The 19,542-nt window shown below is 41.0% G+C and overlaps 1 protein-coding gene across 1 annotated transcript in view; it reads left to right on the top strand.

The window, feature by feature from the left end:
• The window catches only part of LOC306814831 (pro-neuregulin-1, membrane-bound isoform), an 82,017-nt gene that overhangs the window by 40,214 nt on the left and 22,261 nt on the right, over positions 1 to 19,542 (top strand). The window lies entirely within an intron of this gene.

Below are 19,542 nucleotides of genomic sequence, written 5' to 3'. Positions count from 1 at the left end.
TTCTTCTGAAGTGAAAAACTGTTATCTTTGTGTACAGTTTAGAACTCATAATATAAAGATAGTAAATTTCTTTGTATTCTCTCCTGATGCCTTGGGTTTTAGTTTCCAGGCATCACTCCTGTCAGAGAAACCTCATGAAATCACAGTACCATAATTTATTGTAACACTTTTACATTTTACCTTCTAATATAAAAACTGTGGTGCTCTTCTCCCAACAGCCCTAATTTTCTGTGCTTTCCTCTCCTCACTTCCATTTCAACATCACAGATCATGACAGCAAAGGCATTCAATGGACCCTACTATGGTACCAAGCAAGTGTGCAAGCAGAGACTCAGAAATGCCAGTTCTAAAATGCTAACCACATTTTAACACCCCACTCATGTAACTGATTCTCTTCCCCACTGCTATGGTTTCAAAATCTGAAAGCTGTAGACACTGTCATCAAAAAAAGCAGTATTTTCTATGTCAGAACAAAGAAGAGCTGGTGGTCTCTCTGTAGCTAAGTCTGTGATTAGCTTTTCTTGTTGAGCTTGGAATTAATCTCTCATATTACAGCTCATCTGTGATGTACTTGTAGCTCTTGCTAAGTACTAACAGCTTTAGAGAGTCAAGGATAATTGAATGGGAGAGAGGAGGAAGGTTGTCAAACATAAAAACTCAATATTACAATTTTTGTATGTCTCTGGTGGCTACTGGATGGGATAGAGGGAGAGGATGAGCTACAGAAAGAACTCCAGCAAGAGACCTAGATTTATGTTTTTCTGTTGTCTTAATTGAAAGCCAATGTGTTGGTCTGTGTAAAGAGTGAAGTGTAGTAGCCCTAGAGAAATGAATAGACCAAATAAACTCTTCCAAATTTCTGGCTTGAGTTTTGTGGTAACATGAACATAGATTTTCCCTAATTCAGGAGAATGAAATATTGTAACAATATTGCTTCATGTTAGTAGAGGTTGATTTACAGTCTTTTAATTGTCTTAGAATTTTTTTAAATATTTTTTTATATTTTTTGGTATCCTGTGTTGTGTCACTAGCAAAATGTGACTGCTTCCAGCTTCAGACTTCTTAGTTTGTTAGTAGTCCAGGCAGTGTTGGAATTAGGGTGATTAATCCTTTTCTACCTCACCTAAATGCTTTGAAAGCATTTAAGCACAACCAGGCATCAACCCATACCAAAACACCACCTCTTCTAATAACATGAAAACATTTAATTTTTCAATTCAAAAGGTCAATCATCCTCTTTCTCTGTTTAATATGTTGAAGAAAAAAATGTTGGGCAGCATAAAAATCTGGGAGGGTAGTTGGGGCACTTTGCAAGGGGCTGCCTTCAGACCTGCTAAGGACATTTGCTAAGGCAATTGCTGAGTCTTCCTCATTTGGAGTGAGGCCTCAGTTCTTCCTTAGTCCAAGTAGTTTGGCTGCACCTACAGCACTGCTACATGTTACTTCCTCCTGCCCAAATTAACTGACAGTTGCTTTTCTCTCCAGATGGCTCCTGTGGTTATCATCACATTTTAAGTACAATACAGGCAAGAATACACTGTACTCACTTGTATCACCAGGGTGCCCATGACTCTCTGCATGCACTTGGGAAATTACAAGTACTTCCACAATTTTCCCAATGTTGGTCTTTCTGATGACAATAAAATTTATACCAAGAACAGTCTTCTTTGGTACCTTTTCCTGTGTAAAATTTGGGATGTGATTCAGTGCAGTAGTAGATGGAAACCTATCCTGTTACTGTGTATTTGTAACAGCTAAAGCTTTTGAATGTTCAGACCTGAAATGAGTGAAGTCTGGCTGTGAATGGGAGAGGTTCAGGAACTGTTTGTTCTGTACTTTGCCAAACACAGCTCAAGTCCTTTATTCTCTTTGGGGGGACAGTAGCTGAGGGTTATTCAGACAAGACTAAAGTGATGTTCAGAAGAGGTATTACTGAGGAACAGACTATGGTAGAAACTCCCCCTCTCCTGCTAAGCTGTCGCACCCATTCAGCATGACTCATCAGGGAGCTGCAGCAGGCAGATAGCAGTTCCTTCATCTCAATCTCCTTGCAATCATGTAATCTTTAATGTCCTTTCCAGATTTTGCTGCCATTGTTCACGTTGTTGTCACTTGCAGACTGAAAGTTGCACAATGTCCTCTCTTATCCTGCCTCTCATCCACTCCATGCCCAAACCCTGTTCCGAAGATGCCTGTGTAAATAGAAAAGCAAGAGAGGCAGAATGTGTTCAGAAAGTTTGGTGCTATCCTTTTGGTAGCACAGAGAGGGAGGCAGCATCACACAAGCAGGCAGATCCCTAGCTATGGCTGGGTGCTGTACTTTGGGATATGCATAACTTCCTCCCAGGTATTGCAATGTCTAGATTGTATGGGTTCTTCAGGATGTTCTTTGCAGTCCTTGACCAGCTCATGAGAGTCACAGCAGTTTCTCTTCCAAATAAATAAATAAGGTTGCAAGAAAGCATTATGGCTGTACAGGATCCCAAATGCAGACAGTTCTACAGGTTTTACAGGGAGATGTCTTCTTTCTCACACACATCATTTGAGAGTTTTGCAAAAGACATTCTTCCTTTTCTACAGTTCACTATTGCCCTTAACCCTGGGTAAGGACTTGTGCAAGATGCATCTTCTTCACTGCCTTTTGTTTTACTTGTTCTTTTGTTATTTGTTTTTGCAACACCCAGTACTGAATAAATATCTGCTCCTGTTTCACCCAGTTTCACAGTGAGGTCATATACCTGTTCCTGACTCCAGACATCTTGAGCATTGTGAGACCTATTAGGAAAAGAGCTGTGAAGCGTTGGTTTTTTTGACCCAAGGCAATGATTTAGTATGGAGAGCAGCTCCAAAGAAGTTCACTGTGATTCCTGTTTCCATGCCATCCTTCACTGAACTGTCTGTATTGTCATTTGATGAGCATCTTGTTCTTTGAGGTAGTGTGGTCAGCAATGGACCTTGCCTGTATCTTGGCTTGGGTGATCTCCCAGAACTCCCAGGAGCATATTCATGAGGTAGAATGCCTAGTCTAGCAATTACCCCCACTTTCTGTACAGCTGGCTTCCTCAAATTCCCTGACCAGTAGCCACTGGAATAAATATCCAGGAATATCCAGGAATAAAACTGCCATGCCACTTCTACTCTGCGTTAAAATAAGTAGTTACTGAAAATGAAGCAGTTTCACTTCCTGCAGTCCAATAGGTGATGATGATGGAGTGGCCTGGTATGCCCACAGTGGCACTGAAATTGAATCATTATATTGTATCAGCTGTAAGACCCAGATTTTGTTAAACAGCTTGGTTGGCTCGTGATTAATGTGCTTGGAGGATCTAAATATGTTTTTTCTAGAATACAGAGATGAGAATCTGTATGAAGTACAGGCTATGACGTATATCTAATTGTCAGAATGGTGACCAGAACAGATTTTAAGTGTAACACAGTTCTGGAGATTTTTAAGACAAAAGATGGAGTTAATACTATTGTACTACTTTCTGTTGCATACTCCTCTGTATAGCAGGAGGAGCCCACTGTTGTTGATGTAGAGCCATCCATGCAGTTTTGGAGTAAATGCAAACTTACTTCTCTGAGTCATACATAGATCTTTGTAGTTTGGAGGCCAATAGAGCCCATTCAGCCTGAAATAATGTGAGTGATGACCGCTGGTAAACTTGCAGTTTTGCACCTCCAGCAGAGAGCCTTTACAGTGACAGGCAGTGTTGGAAAGTAATTTTTACTTGTCATACACTAGAAGATGTGAAGAACATTGCAAGAGTAAGTCCTAAGTTACTAATGCACACTTTTCTGCTTGGTTTCTCAGAAAACTCAGCTTTTAATTTAAGAAAGTTTTCCTTAATGGAAAATCTCCAAGGAAGTATGTTGCTGGCACTGCCATCTGTCTCTTTTCGGGGAAGTATATCTAGGAAATGAGGAGGAATGCTGGCTGGTGACTAATAGAAAGTTTTACCCTTGCATTTACGAATTCTGGTCCTAAAGACCACTGGTCTGTAGTAATGCAGTGAATATATGACATAGATAAATAAATAAATAAATAAATAAATGTCTGAACTAAAATATCAAAAATTATAACTTGCAACAATAAAGTTTAATTATTATTTTTTTTTAATCTAGAGACATCTGTGACTCTAAAAGCTCCTTACAAAAGCTTTGCTTTTGGGGTGCTGGCACATTGTAGTGAAGATTGCTTGGGGTTTGCTAGGTGCGGGGTTGGCTGGGAGATGTGTTCTCTCCAACCCATCGCCTGTCTTTGAGCCATAGGCACAACTTGGATCAGTAGTACATCTCTTCCTTTTGCTCCAACTCTGGGCTGGATATTTGTGAGGGAAACAGGAAAAGGGGAAGGAGGAATAAAACAGGAAAATCATTTTCATTCAGACAAAAAAACCTGAAAGCTAATAAAAGGAAGTACTTTCTCACATAATACACAATTAGCCTGTGGAACTCACTGCCAAAGGATACAACTGAAGCCAAAGATTGCAGACCTGTTCAAAACAGGATTAGGCATAACATGAAAAGCAACATTAGCCAGATTCATAACAGTTAATACTTAAAAATAAACAAGAGATTTTGGAAGGAATGTAAATCCTTGGGCATCAGGACAAAAGCCAAATTCTAGCTAGCAGGATTTAGGAAGAAATTTTCCCTGGGGTCTACTTCTTCTGTAACTGAGTCTTAACAGAGTATCTTGCACCTTCCTCTGAAGAAACTGATGCTGGCCACTGTCAGAGAGGGACACTGGATGAACTCGGCACTCATCCAGACATAGTCTGGCAAACCAATTTCCTTTATTTAAATAAATTCAAAATTAAATAGAAGTGAACCAAAAGTTTTGGGAAAGCAAAAAGGAGTTTTCTCCCTTCAGATTCTGCAAGCAAAAAACAGAAATTTGCCTATCCCCACTCAAAAACAGGAAACCTAATACCTAGCCTCATATGTTGATGTAATCTATTGAGTTCAGCAAGACCTAACCACATACATCTTTATGTGTGAACATCAGTATGAATCTGAGAGGCCACATCATCCTCTTCCACTGTAACACTGGTGCCAAACAAAACCCTTTTTTATTTTTAATGCAGCTTTTTAATTTTTAAAGCAATCTCAATGGGGCCTTCTGTGCAAGAGAGAAGGTGTGCCAGTTCTGCTAACACAGCAAGAGATTTGCCAAGATGAGGTTTCTCCTAGGACCTTCCAGAAAAATCTCACTGAGCTGCAGCCCCTGTGAAAGAACAGCACATCAATGCAGTTGTCTCTGTTGCTAATGAAGAGTTAGGGAAGGGTTCCCATGGGGCTCTGGGGTAAAAGGTTCTGCAGAGTGATCTGGACTACTGGACTGACCAAAGCCGGTGCTAAGATGTTCATTGAGTCCAAGTGCCAGGTCCCATCTTCATGTCACAACAACCCCAGGCAGTGCTGGGGGCAGTGGCTGGAAAGCTGGATGGGGGAAAAGGACCTGGGGGTGCTGGGCAACAGCAGGTGAAGATGAGCCAGCTGTGCCCAGGTGGCCAAGAAGGCCAGTGGCATCCTGGCCTGTATCAGCAATGGGGTGGCCAGCAGGACCAGGGCAGGGATTGTCCCCCTGTACTTGGCACTGGTGAGACCAGCCCTCAAATCCTGTGTCCAATTCTGGATGTCTCACTGCAAGAAAGACACTGAGGTGCTGGAGTGTGTCCAGAAAAGGGCAATGGAGCTGGGGAAGGGTCTGGAGCACAAGTCCTGTGAGGAGTGGCTGAGGGAGTTGGGGTTGTTCAGCCTGGAGAAAAGGAGGCTCAGGAGTGACCTTATCACTCTCTACAATTGACTGCAAAGAGGCTGTGGCCAGGTGGGGGTCGATCTCTTCTCCCAGGCAACCAGAGACAGGATGAGAAGACATAGCCTCAACGTGGGGAAGTTCAGGTTGGACATGAGGAGGAACTTCTTGATGGAAAGGATTGTTTAATATTGGAATGGACTGTCCAGGGATGTGTTGGAGTCCATCCTTGGAGATGTTCAAGAAATGACTGGACATAGCACTCAGTGCTCTGGTCCAATTGACAAGGTGGTGTTCAAAGATTGGATTCCAAGACCTTAGAGATATTTTCCAATATTATAATTGTGTGATTTTGTTCCAGATGGGAGAGTATGACTGCAGCAATGCAATGGGGTGGACAGGGAAAGGAGAAAAGAGGAATTTCAGGAAGGTCCTGAGGTAGGCAAAGAGGAGACTGGCCCAAAAATAAAGGTGGAGTTCAACCAACATTCAGATGCATCATTTTCTATTGAATAGGCATGTACAGAAAATGCATGTCTGTTTTAAAGAACAACTCCCATTCATCTGGATAAACCTGTTGGCAGAAAGTTTTCTCAAAAGAGCCAGCAAAAGCATCACTAATCAATTTTGAAAACTTCCCTAGGTAGCATTCGGTGTAACCTCTGACAGAGAACAGTCCCCACAGAAAGCCACAGTTTGAGAAAATCAGACCCTAGTAGTAGAAGCAGGCAGCTTTTCAGTCTTTGAAAAAGTCAGTCCTCATTTTATCAAGTTATTCTTTATTGCTGCAAGATTTGGCACTCTCTGGTGCCAAAATTGAGCTAGTTTTCTTATTCCAAGCTTCAAAGCAATCTCTTTAATTCTAGAGAGAGAGTGATATCAATACTGGAACTTTTTCTATTCTAAAATCAATTTTGGAAATGGGCGAAGGAGGAAATGGAGGGTCTCCTCTTCATTTAGCATCATACAGACTCAACAACATGAGTCTGGAAAACTGTCACTTTTATAAGAAAGTTCATTAAAGTGTCTCAAATAATTTCCTGTCTAGTGGCCATTCTTGGACCAGATGTGCCAGCAAGAAAATGACAAAGAAGCAAGAAATAAAAAGTGAGAGATATACCTATTTATAAATCAGACCAGCTGTAAGACTCAAAGAACCCCTGAGACCTGTGGAATGAGGAACATGAATTAAGAGCTCCCCATTTCCTCCTTCCCCTCTACCCTGAAAAATACACTATGGAGTGTATTATGTCTTTCAGGAATAACTGGCTGACTTTTATCTTTAGTTTTCTCCTTTTTTTTCTTCCTTGAAAACTTTGGATCAAAGTCATTGCTTATTTCCTTGCTGAAAGTTAAACTTTGGCTACAAGTAGGTCAGTTAAAGTTTCGTTGTCTCTTGGGTGACCATATCTGTGCAGATCTGTTAGAGCAGAGCTCGTGAAACAATTATTTCTCCTGATTCATATTAAACAGATCTGACAAATAATACATGGTACAGGGAGAAAAGAGGAAGAAGAGGGCCTCTGAGAGGGCAGTGAGAGAGGTAGGCCTCTGGATGCAAAAAAACAGACTTGGGGAAACAGGTGTATTCCTAACAGTCCTTTGTGATGGTTCCTTTCCCACTTTGTTAGATTGCTTGAAGTGATAAAGGACAAAGGTGTAATAGCTCAACTATCCATTTCCCAAAGAGAAAGCCAGAACCAAGGCACTCAGCCACACTCTTGGTCTTTGCTGAGAACAACCAAGTATTTTCTTGTCTCTGCTACTGACCCTCTGTCTATCATATCACCTCTTATCTTTTCTATCTCTGCTGACTTTTTGTTGGAAGGACCATAGGGATGAGTCTTCATTTGTGCTACAGATGTTTCTGAAATACAAAGTTTATTCTGCTGTTTTAGTACAGCTGTCGTTCAGTGATTTTTGTTGTTGTTGTTGTTTTTAAAGCTATAAAAAGAGCTCTTCTGCAAATATCACTGTGATCCAAGACCCAAGCAGTTATTAGGAAACATATAAATTAGAATAGGAAAGCTATAGGGAAAATGTCATAATGCCTTAATACTAAATGGTGATGTGCTCCAGCACTCTGGAGTACTGCCTCATGCTTCATTTCATATTTAAAATAGCAGAGTAGAAAGGGAATCAGCAAGAAATTAGAGGAATAGCAGCAGGCTTGGAATAACTCTCGGGGGTTTTCCTGTGTGAGGAGTTTGGTGCTGAAGTATTTGGGGGACAATGTGGGGAGACTGGTGATTTTGAAACTGGCCTTGAGAGGATTGACAGGATGTTCTGTTCTCTTTGTCCTTCAGTACGAGTCACGTTGTTTGATGGACTAAGAAGCAGATCAAAATCAATTTATATTGCTTGTTGTTAAAATGTGAAGCTTGATGTCACAGAAAATCATAGTCTGAAACCAGAACAATGATTTATTGGATTAGATTTCTGAGCATGGAATTATCAGAAAAGCACTAGAACTGTCATTTTCTTCTTAGAATATTTGTGTGGTAAAGGTACAAATAGCAGTATCTGGCAATTTTAAATCCTGCAGCAATTCAGGAATACAGGACAAGATGATGTGCAGGTGAAGAGGAAGATCGCACTGGCTCAGTCCAGGAAGCAATGCAGTTGAGATGGGTTAGCAGAAGGAAATGCTTTAGCTAAGGAATGGACAGAGCCATTGGCTAATCTATCTGGTTATCAGAAACTAAGCTTGGTTTCTGGTCCTTCAGGCCAGTCGACAGCATCATGAGACAAAAATGGCAGCTTTCCAAAGGCAGCCAGCCAGCTGCTTCTAGGCAGACAGGAATGCACCACAGTACTGCAGAGCTCTTTCACCTTCAGTCCCAAAGCACACAGGCAGAAGGACCTTCTCCCTCAAGTTAGTACCATGGTTGTCATATCCCCACAGAAGAGAAGGTCTTTTGAAACTTGTAGGACAACCCACTGAACAAGAGAGGGATGGTGCAGAGGTGGGTAACAACAGCAGATGTAGCACCAGTCCTCCATACAAGCCTTTCTCCTAAGTCTGTCTTTTGCTGCCAAGTCATGGTCAAGCCTTACAGACAAGGTCATGGTAAAGCCTTCCTCCATTTTCAACCATTTTGCAACTGCATAACCAAAGTGAAAGAGCAGGAACAGCACAGCTAGGGGTGAGCAGTGGGACTGTGGCTGGTGCACAGGCTGAGCTGCTAACCCACTGTGGGCTGTGGCACTTCCATCACGGCCAACAAAAATCCCATGACCTCCAGAGAGCAGCCCCAGAGTTTGCTTTCAGCTACTCCACTCTCCTCTTGTAGGTCTTCTCTGCAGGAAGCATAACTCTCTTTAGAAGATTATGTCCTGGCCCCAGACTGATAAAAAATGAATGGATTTGCTCCCATCAACAGGTTCTGTGTGGATCAGGGCTAGGAACAGATGTAGCTAGACTTTCACTCTCCAGAAAGAGAGAGAGGGGGAAAAAAAAAAAATTCAACACGCAGCATGTTAAAACTTGAAACCTGACTCTTTACAGGTGGATTTGGATTAAAAATGCTCACTGTTTCTCTGCACTACCAGACTGAGACCATCTGTAGCCCATATCAAACAGTCTAATTTGGATGTTGTAACAAGAGATTAGTTTTCTTTCAATATCATGCTTGTGTTTTTCAAATAATTTGTCAGATGAGCAGAAAAAACTTCCTGTACACTTTGTTAACACAGAAAATATATGATCCCAAAAAGTAAAGCAGAGAGACTATGAAGAACAAATTAAACCTGATAAACAAAGTCTTCTAACTAATAAGATCAAATTTTCTGAAGTAAACAGACTAAGGACACTGAAAAACAATGAGACAGAAGCATAACCAATGCTTCCGATACAGGAGCTGACACATGTTTTCACTTATAAATCATAGCTGCAAAGCAAAATCAATTACTCTTTTTACTTTTCTCTATACTAATAGAGTAAATCACACAAGAAATCAGTAACATTTTAGTTGTGGTTGGGATAAGACAAACCCCACTAAGGGAATTCCAACTTATATTTGTAATTGTTGGTCTGCCTTCTCTATGGCCTTCAAATTCGTTGGCCCTTTCAAGGATTTTTTTCCTTTAATAGTACATGTGTACTCTTGGGGGGCAGGGGGGAAGAGCAGAATGAAACAAACAGTGATTGTACATAAACTTACATATATTGAAGGAGATAGTTTCTGCCTCCAACAGCCAGAGGAACTAGGACACTGAAGCCACCCATGTACCCTAGTCACTGTGTGTGCTATCAGCACTAAAGTTCACGGGCGAAGGCAAACAAAGCCTTTTCTTTCTTCATCTACCTTGATTTTCACCCCAGGTTTTTAACTTTCCTGCATTTTTGCTGTTCAGGGGCTTGAAGTAACAAATCAATCAGGAAATAGGACCCTTCACAGCTGTGTTACTTCAATGTTTTGGGACTGATACCAGAGACCTTCTGTTTACCCCATATATGTTCTGGCAGTGGTTGGGCTCCCTGTTAGTTGATGTGATGCTGCCCGTGTCGAGGACTTCATCTAGCTTGGCAACATGAGAGTGATGTCCAGCTGTCTATGAGCTGATGTTTACCTGCAGCTGAACTGTGTTTGTTGTTAATTCAGGAACAAAAGATGTTTGAGCATACATGGTTTTGGAATGTGACAGTTTTTGCCTGTATTTCTGCATGGTAGGGCTGAGGTGCATACAGGTGCCTGAATCTCTGGGCACTGGGCTCTTTCCCAGCTGATGTTAACCAGTTTGCTCTCTTTCAGATGTTTTGCACATCTCCTCTTGGGCAGACTGAAGCCCTTGAAATAAGATTATTTATTCTCTTAATAGCCCGTCATAAACAGCCTGAGAAGTTACTTTCCTGGTTTAGAGGTGAAAGGGCAAAAAAGCATGTGTTTATTCAACGTTAACTCCCGGCATGCTAATAAAGAAGCCAGTTGGTCTCAGTATTCCTTGTAGCTGGTGTAAACATTCCCAGAATGTGATTTAGGGGGAGCACACCATAGTGTCACTTGTCCTTCCCTGTGTATGGGCCTGTTTGCCTGAGCCATCTGTTGCTGCTCTGCCTGTTCACCCATCTCTGAGGAATAAGTATCAGGAGCAGACACAGAGGTATTTTAGTGGCAGCATCCTTGCACAAAGATTTACTATAGTCCACAAAGAAGCTGGCTGTCCTTTTCCTGTTTTTCCTGAGGCGGGGCCTTAGCAAATCATGCAAAGGTGCCCAAGGCCAGAGAGGGTATCTGTCACTTGTGTGTGCTTCTGAGGTCTTGGTCAGTCAGATTGAGAGGTAGAACAAGGCTGGAAGAATAAGCCAGCAAGGGGAAGAAAAGGAAGAGAAGGAAGAAGGCTCCAGACCTATTTTATAAGTCCAGTGCACTTCCAACAGGACCTCAGACCATCAGTGGATGGAAAAGGATTTTGGTTCTATTTGGATTTCCCTTCCACCACATCCTTGTCCACATATGTTCAGCACTTTGAGGGTTCCTCCACAGAGGCTTACGAAAATAAAAAGGCAGGTGGAAAAAAGATACAGTTTCATCTGCTTCTGCTGCTTCCCAAGAGAAATGAGGCTGTCTCTTCCCAGCCACTTTTTCATCTGGTTTTAGCAGTACTTCATCTGTTGTGTATGGCAGAAGAATTTCCTCCTTCCCTTAAGACTCCAGTACTTTCAAAGAGGGCATGCAGCCTAGAGTTTTGTGCAGTAGAGAAGATCAAGACCAGATTTCATCTAATCCAAAATAGGTGCATGCAGTTACAAGGAGGGCTTTTTGTGGGCTTGTTAATGTGTTGGAAGAAGAAATTCTGATAGCAATCCCAGCATAAGCCTCTGTATCCTCACAGGGACCTTAGAAAAGGCTAGAAAGTCTGGATGTACTGTAGCTATAAAACGTCCCAAATTCTTTACCTCCATGCACTTTTAATGTCACCACAGTGAGCTTGAAACTGCATGGAAATCAGAAGAAAGAAAATAGAAGAACTGTTAAGATGCTTCTCACTGCAATTTTCAATGCAGCCTCATTTTCAGAGAGGGCTGATGAGGGCAGTCTCAGTCCAATTGGGTACTCACATGCTCAGGTGCCCAAATTCATTGATCAACTCAGATATCCAAAAGCACTGCTTGACGTCAAGGCCCTGCAAACCTTTGGCGACAGGCCATCTATCTCATAAATCTTTGTTATTTCACTGAAAGCTGCCAACTACTACTGCCATGAGAGATTTCTGTTGTGCAGGAATGTCTGAAAAAAACTTAGATTATTAATTAAACAGAAGTAATAAACACTTGCCAGTGCTTTTGATTTCAGTGAAAGCTGTTCATATTCAACACCTATGAAAAAATATACTGTATGAGATCATTATTTAATTGAAGAAATATTTAAATAGAGACAGAGTCAAGGGCAAAGCTGAATTCTGGAATATGCTCAATAAAATCTAGCCAAACTTTTTTTTCTTTTCTTTTTTTTTTTTTCTTCTTCCTTTTTTTTTTTTTTTTTTTTTTTTGTGGTAATATGCTGATTCTAAGGAATGAGGGAATTGATCCAGACTCATGAGCAGGGAATTGAGAATTGCATGTGATATGTGATTCCACATGCTTAAATGTCCACCTGGAAGTGCTATCTTTCATTTAAGAAAAGTTCTGCAGACATTATATTTAGTAGGCAGGAAACCAAACATTTGAGTTTAAGCACTCCAAGGGACAAAAATAGCAGTCATACATAAAGGATCTGAAGATGTGTAAGTCTTGGGATCCACAAGCACTCTTTCCCATATATGCCTTTTCCTTTTCAGGTTTTGCTGACCCTTCAAAACAGAAATATTTAGAACACTGAAATCTGTTTTACAAATTGGCTGTAATCTTAGTGGCTGAACATGCTCTTTAGAAAGTAAAAAAACTTAATTGTGGACATACTGTAATAGTCATAAAATGTAATACATTTTCTACTTTTTTCCTTATGTTTTTGCATAAGTATCTTTACTATAATTCTATGAGCTAAAAACTCTTGAAGTATTAAATTTAACTTGGACTCTCTCACTCAACAGACCATTGCCACCAACTGCAAAATTTCCCTTGATTTGCTTGATCTGAATCTTTGAAATCCCACTTTTTGTGCAGTCACTGTAAAATGATAGTGGGTGACAAATATGATCTGCATTCATGCTTGTTTGTACTGTGACTTTTATTGTAAGCTTAAAAGAATCCTGGAGAAGATGATGTCAAAAAATGACATGGTATCAAAGCTGGGGAGGGACTGGAGGATCATTGCTGGGCTGCACTGTGTAGGCTGCAATGTGTGAAAGCACAGGCTGAGCCAGCACGTGATTTGGTCAGACAGTAAAATCAGCTCCACGGGTAGCTGCTGCAGAACTGGAGCAGAGCACAAAACCTGGCACTGAGTTGGATGGATTTTAGCAGGAGGGGCAGGAAGGATTGGCATGTCTGAGAAATTTCTGTCTGTGACGAGCAGGGCTGGCGTTGCTGCACAGTCAGGGGATGCTCCCACAGCTCTGCTGACTGTAGCTTGGCACTGAACATAGCAGGACCAGGTGACCTGAGCTTCTCCAGATCTGCTCACCAAAGTTTGACCCTGAACAGGGCTTTTCAAGGTGTTTGAAAGCCTGTGAGGCTGAGACTCAGTCCCATCGCCTACCAGTGGTATTTCTTGTACACATTTTGGGAAGGTATGTACGCATGTTGCATCAAGGTAGTGCTTTAAACAGGCTGTGTATGTCTGTAGCAGGTTTTGCACAGAGTTGAAACCCAAAGTTTAATCAAGTTTATTATTTAACAGACTAAGAAAGAGGTGTTCTTTCTTCAGCTTCCTTACCTCACTGCTGGAATTAGTTTACATAATTGCCTCACTTCTTTTGAGCTCTATTGCTTGGTAATTTCCTCTCATAATGTGTCTGTCACTCTCTACTCTCTATTGAAAATCCAGAAAGGCCTAGGTAAGTGCTAGGGGAAAAAATAATACACAGTAAAGCTGAATCTCCAAGACTGAATCCAAAGCAATAAGCTCTAAAATGCCTTTTTTCGAACTAAGGAGCTTTTCTTTGCTCTTTTCTGAAGCTTTTCTTTGTGACCCTTTATTTAATACCAAGGGCATGTTCTGTATCAAGATATAACCAGACCTGTCTCAAGAGAGCAGTCAGTCCAGGAGACGAGCCAGGCACACCAGAACATGCAAGGGATGCAATTACTGATGGGTCTGGTTACTGTGTCGAGCATGCTCCCACACATGAACGTCTCCCAGCCTCTCTTCCTAGACCTGATTACTCATTTCTCCTTCCTTCCAGACAGACACATACCTGCAGGTAGGGAAAGAGGACAACCCTGTTTGTGTTGGTTGCAGAGAAGTTGTCCCTTTGCCATCCGAGCCTGTCTCTGAGTGCTGCATACCTGACTGGCATGGGTGAGAGCAGGCCAGCATTTGTCAAGGTGTGTGATGCTGCTGGAGCCCACAGACACCCCTCCTGTAGGGCCAGGGCTGTGAGGGCATGCAGTGGGGTAGGGAAAAGAAAGGGAAGGGCCTTCAGTGGGTGAAGAGAAGGGATGTGGGAATGACTAGAGGAAAAACTAACCAGAAATGAAGAGACAGACAGAATGGACTGCAGATGACATAGCCTGAAATAAACTACTGAGTAGAGGTTAAACGGATCTGAAAATGGAAAGGGTAAATGTTGTGCTCTATAGGTCCACTGTTGCAACAGGGAGAGCCACAGTCAGCTCCGTGAGGAGTCGGAAGTATGATGTTAGGCAGCCGTAATTCTTTTTGAGACTGGAAACAGTCTAGTTAGCAAATTTCAGGCAGTAATACAGTAAAAGATTAAACTTGTCTTTTCCTATTTTGTCTCAAAGAAATAACTTCTTCCATTCTTTTTCAATGGGACGCACTCCACCAGATCACACTGAATATGTGTGAAAGATGGGAGTTAATGAATGGCATCCTGTTCTCCCTCATTAGTAAAATGTGTCTGCTATTGACTTTGGGCCAAACACTGATCTCAGTTATAAGACAACAGACTCCTAATTCTACTAGGAGTTCTCACTGTTGCCATTTAAACTCAGAATTTAGGAAGAGACTGATGATTTTTTAGGTACCTCTGGTCTTGGACTCCCTAATCGAAGGCAGCTTCAAGGTAGGATGAGCTCAGTTTCTCATGTTGGTCTAACCAAAACCAGCAGTATGCCACAGCAGAATGCTTGTATCTTCTATTTTAGGAGAACTGTTATGACTATCTCAACTACTGAACACTAAAACAATGGTGGGGGGGGGAGGGACGAAGCATTTTTTGATAGAATGATAGAATTTCTTGAAAAATTTGTATTACTTTTCAGACAGAGGTAATTATGCCCATGACACAAACAGCATATACTGCATCTCTCTGATAGATGTGCACAAGATATTCCCCAGACAAAAGCTGCATGTGTTGAAAATATGCCTGAAAGATTTTTACAATTATTCAGTTCAAAGCTTTGTATCATCATTTTTTTGCAAATTTTCATGTAGTGTATTTCATAATAATTTAGAGCAAATTCATAAACAAAATTGTTTCCTTGCAGCAAAAACTATGACTGTCAGTCTTCCCGTTCTTTCTCAAAAAGTAGAGAAATAAATATTGATCCAACTCCTTTTTCCAAATTGTTTACTTTCAAATCCCTTCTAAAATATTAACATTCTCCTTGCTATCTCCTTCTTCATAACTGCTGTCCATTGATCTTTTGAAGCTTTTTTTTTTGCTTTGATTACTAGTTAGGAAATAAAACTTAGGAACCGAAAAATTGTTCCTTGTGCTTTTGGGAGCACAAAATTGTTTAATATGCTCATCAGGCTCCTCAAGCTGGTTTCTAGCTTTGCGAAATATATGAAAGGATTTTTTTCATTTAATTTTTTCTATCATCATCTCTTAATGGATATCTCTTTGATATCCACATTTCTTCTGATCAGCATGAGTAATGAAGGGAAGATCCTATGCCACAGTAAATTTCTAGAAGACCACACAAAACTAACAGACCAAAGCAAGGAGGAAAAAAAAGAAGTTAAGCAAGTGTATTTCATATTATTCTTAGTTTATTATCTGTGAATTCATTTTTCCATTAGTCAAGTCTTCTATCAGAACTACCATTCACTGATTTAGACTTATCATTCTCACATGTGAGTGTTTTAATCTAGTCTTTGTTTTCATCCCTAGCTAAAAACCTTAAATTTTCCAATTTTTTAAAAATTGGATAATTTTCATCTACATGCTCAAATTCACTCATTTTCATGTCAGCACTCTCTCAAAATATTTCTTTTGAAGAGCTGCTTCTAGCATTAAAAGCATTAAAGAAAACTTCTCTGAGGACCACTCTTCATTGGTGCATGTAAATAAAGGCAGAGAAATCGTGCAAAAAGATGAGAGAGAAGATCTCTCTGTCTGTCTTCCCCCTCCCTCAGTGGCATCAGTTTCTTATTTCATTCAAGTCATAAGTGACTTTGGCAGATAAATTCTCCGGGACTGTTTGCCCTTTTGTCTCAAAGCAGACTCCTTGCACAGCAAAATGCAATTTCATCCCATTCAGTGAGTTTCATAAAGGCCATGGAAATTAATGGCATCCAGAGGTCGTATCTACAGCACTGTGAGAGCAAGAGATTGTACGAGCCATGTAACTTAGCTCACTACTGGCGTATTACCAGCAAGGGCTTTCATTACCTCCATGATATGGCTGCTGCCAGTAGCAAAATGCATGGCTTTGGTGGAACAAAGCAATGTTGAGTAAGTGGAGGAAGACAGCAGTGTCTGCCACACACTATCTGTGTCCTGCTGACCAAGGTTAAGTAAGACAGACAGCTGACATAGGCCTCTGATACAACAGGAAAGTTGAAAAATACATGAAGTCAGCTTTGCTTGGCTGTAAGAGAATCACCCTGAAGAAAGAAAAATCATTCTGTTTTGCCCTGACATACTCTAACTTTGATTTGTCTTCACTGACCTTGAAGTATTTTCTAGCAAGGAAATGCATTCTGTAAAGTACAGGTTTAGGCTAGAAATTATATTCTTAATCTATGTTTACTGAGATCTTTGTGCCAGGAAGCTTGCTGAGTTCCTGCAGGTTGCAGATTGGTAAGGAATGCTGCTGGAGGGGGCTGACAGCAGAAAGGGAAGAGGTACCACTCCCCAAAAGCAGCTCCCACAGGTCCCAGATGCAGCAATGGCTCTGAGATGTGATGTCTGGGCACAGCCAGAAGCTGCCACGCATGTTGGGCTGGCATCCTAGTCCTTTCCCCCACACTCTTTCCAACCCTGAACAAAATCAACCAGTTACTACTTTTGCCCTGTTAAAAGGTTCGACCTTTTCTCAAGATTTGTAGGAGTAAAGAATTTTGACATTACTAAATCCTTTATTCTTTCACAGGCTTTTAATATACTCCTTGCTGTTCAGTCTGTGACATTATTGCATAGAGAAGCCAAGGAACCTATGAAAGCAATTTTTACAGGCAATTTGCAATGGATTGCATTGTTTTCCTGGCTATGGTAAAATGCTGAATTAGTGCAACCAGCACACAACATAGACATAATCCCTTCAACATTAGGTTTCCTTCTTCAAGCTACATTTTAGGCTTCAAAAGGAAAAAGGGAAAGTCTAACTGTTTGGATTGCAATACAAGATAAGCTCAAAGGCTTATCAATAAAACAATAAAAATACATATTCTGCTATTCTAAACTAAACTCAGGGAGTTTTAAGATTGGCTCAGAGTTTTTAAACAGCTCAGACTATTGATCTTCTTGTTTTAGCTCATATTAGACGATAATATTTTTTTAAAAAAACCTGCATCCTCTGTATCCTCAGGAGAGCTTCACTGCTGTCTTTGTCAAGCATTTGCCTATGATGTTGGCCCTGAATGCTTGGTAGATTCCCTTTTCACTGATTTCTGCAAAATTTCTGTCCTATGCTCAGGAACTTCCCTCTCACTTTCTATTCTTAGATTGGTACATCTGCCCAGCAACAGTAATACGTGAAACACGTTCTGCTTTTTGGTGTCAAAAGCATCTAATTTTGTTGTGCTTAGATGCTCTGTTCTTTTTCAGTCTTTGTGTTATCTTTTGGGGTTTGTAAAATTGCTGTCTGAAACCCATGGAATAACGCTATCTGACAAGCAATGTGATGAGGGAAATACCCAGGGTCTCTCTTGCAGAGTGATGGATGGCAGTTTCCTGAGTCACCTGCAAGAGGCAGTGACACATTGATACTCAAGGTTCCCATTAGCACAGATTTCTTTCTAAAATGTACACATCGTGGCACAACGGATGGGGCAGTGGAGAAACCATAACATTTCAGCTGGAGATTGGAAGATTCAAAGACAAATCCACCTAAACATTAACTAACAAAAATATACTTTCATTTTGATACAAAAATGACTCAAAAATGTGAGGAAATTGAGTGCTTGGAAAGTCATTGGTAGGGTACAACATGGACTAATAGTATTCTGCAAGGAACCTGGAAGATAGGGCAAAGTCTGCAGAAGAAAGGTGAGCCTCCATCTCTCTTGTGGCTCCCTTCAGGCACTGGAAGACCACAGTTATGTCACCCTGATGCCTTCTCTTCTCCAGGCTGAGCAAACCCAGTTCTTGTAGCTTTTCACTGTACATGAGAGGCTCCACACCAGCAAAGAATCCCTTTTAAAGCTGAAGACCAAGTAAGTACCAACTGTAGGACTGCCTTAGCAACTTGGTTTATGCTGGAAAGGCAGCTGCCACATGTAAACAGGGCGGTTCTTTTGGCTATGTGGCTGCATACACCATTGCCACATCTCCTCCCTTAGCTGGTCAAAAATCTTTACTCTCTGCAGAAGGTATGATGTTCATCTGGACTGCATGGTCTCCTTCACTCACTGCCTGTCTTGTCGTGATCGGGCTGTTTGTCGAGACATTTTCTCATTCCTGCGAATCCATCCTTTCTGCAAGTCTGTATCTGCACAAATACATGAGTGTGAAAGTGGCTCTATTAGCACAGCAATTGCCTGGAATCTGTTAGCATTTCATTATAAATCTGATTTTTGACAGATTTATAACCAGATTGTAGAAATTAACTGCTGGAGGAAATGTGCCATTTATTCTCAACAAGAACACATTTTATTTTTCTTCATGGTTGTTATTTGACTGTTTTTTAGAGGCTAGAAAAATAATGTTATGCTTGTTTTCATGTATTTCTTTTTAAGTGAAAAAATTTTCAACCTTTTCATAAACATGTAAAAACTGTCTGGTACAGTAACATGTTTATTGCAGAGTCCTTTCTGATGTTTTTGAGAACAGGAAATTATTAAATGGCATTACTATATCAGCACATTAAAGTACAGTTTAACTGAAGAAACAACAGCTGAATAAAATAAGGTTAGCTGGTGAAAAAAATGTCAGAACAAACAGTGTCATTGATAGAAAAAAGGTAGTCCTTTCTATTGCAACAAATATACTGCTATTCATTTTTTTAAAGGCCCGAAATGACAGCAGATAAAAGAGACAGCATTCCACTGCCCTTGCAGTAACTGCTGAAATTTTGCTGCAAAGCTCTGTCAGTGTACCCAAGGTGAACTACTGCACCTTTTTATGCAGGCAGTAGAAGTCCACTCCCAGCAGGAGTGAGGGCAGAGGAAAGAGAGCAGTCTCTCAAGATTGATCTGTGTTTAAGAACTTACTCCTCTGCACTCACAGCTGCCATCTGCAGCAGTTCACAGAGGTCCTGGGCAGGGTTCGCTGAGGACACCAAGCTGGTGCCTGCAAATGTGACTGTTCCTGACACGTCACGCAATCCT

This window comes from Erithacus rubecula (assembly GCF_903797595.1).
Source record: "Erithacus rubecula genome assembly, contig: SUPER_Z_unloc_2, whole genome shotgun sequence".
In the NCBI taxonomy this organism is placed as follows: Eukaryota; Metazoa; Chordata; class Aves; order Passeriformes; family Muscicapidae; genus Erithacus; species Erithacus rubecula.
The sequence above is the reverse complement of the archived record's forward strand: the minus strand, read 5'-3'. Positions and strand labels throughout refer to the sequence as shown.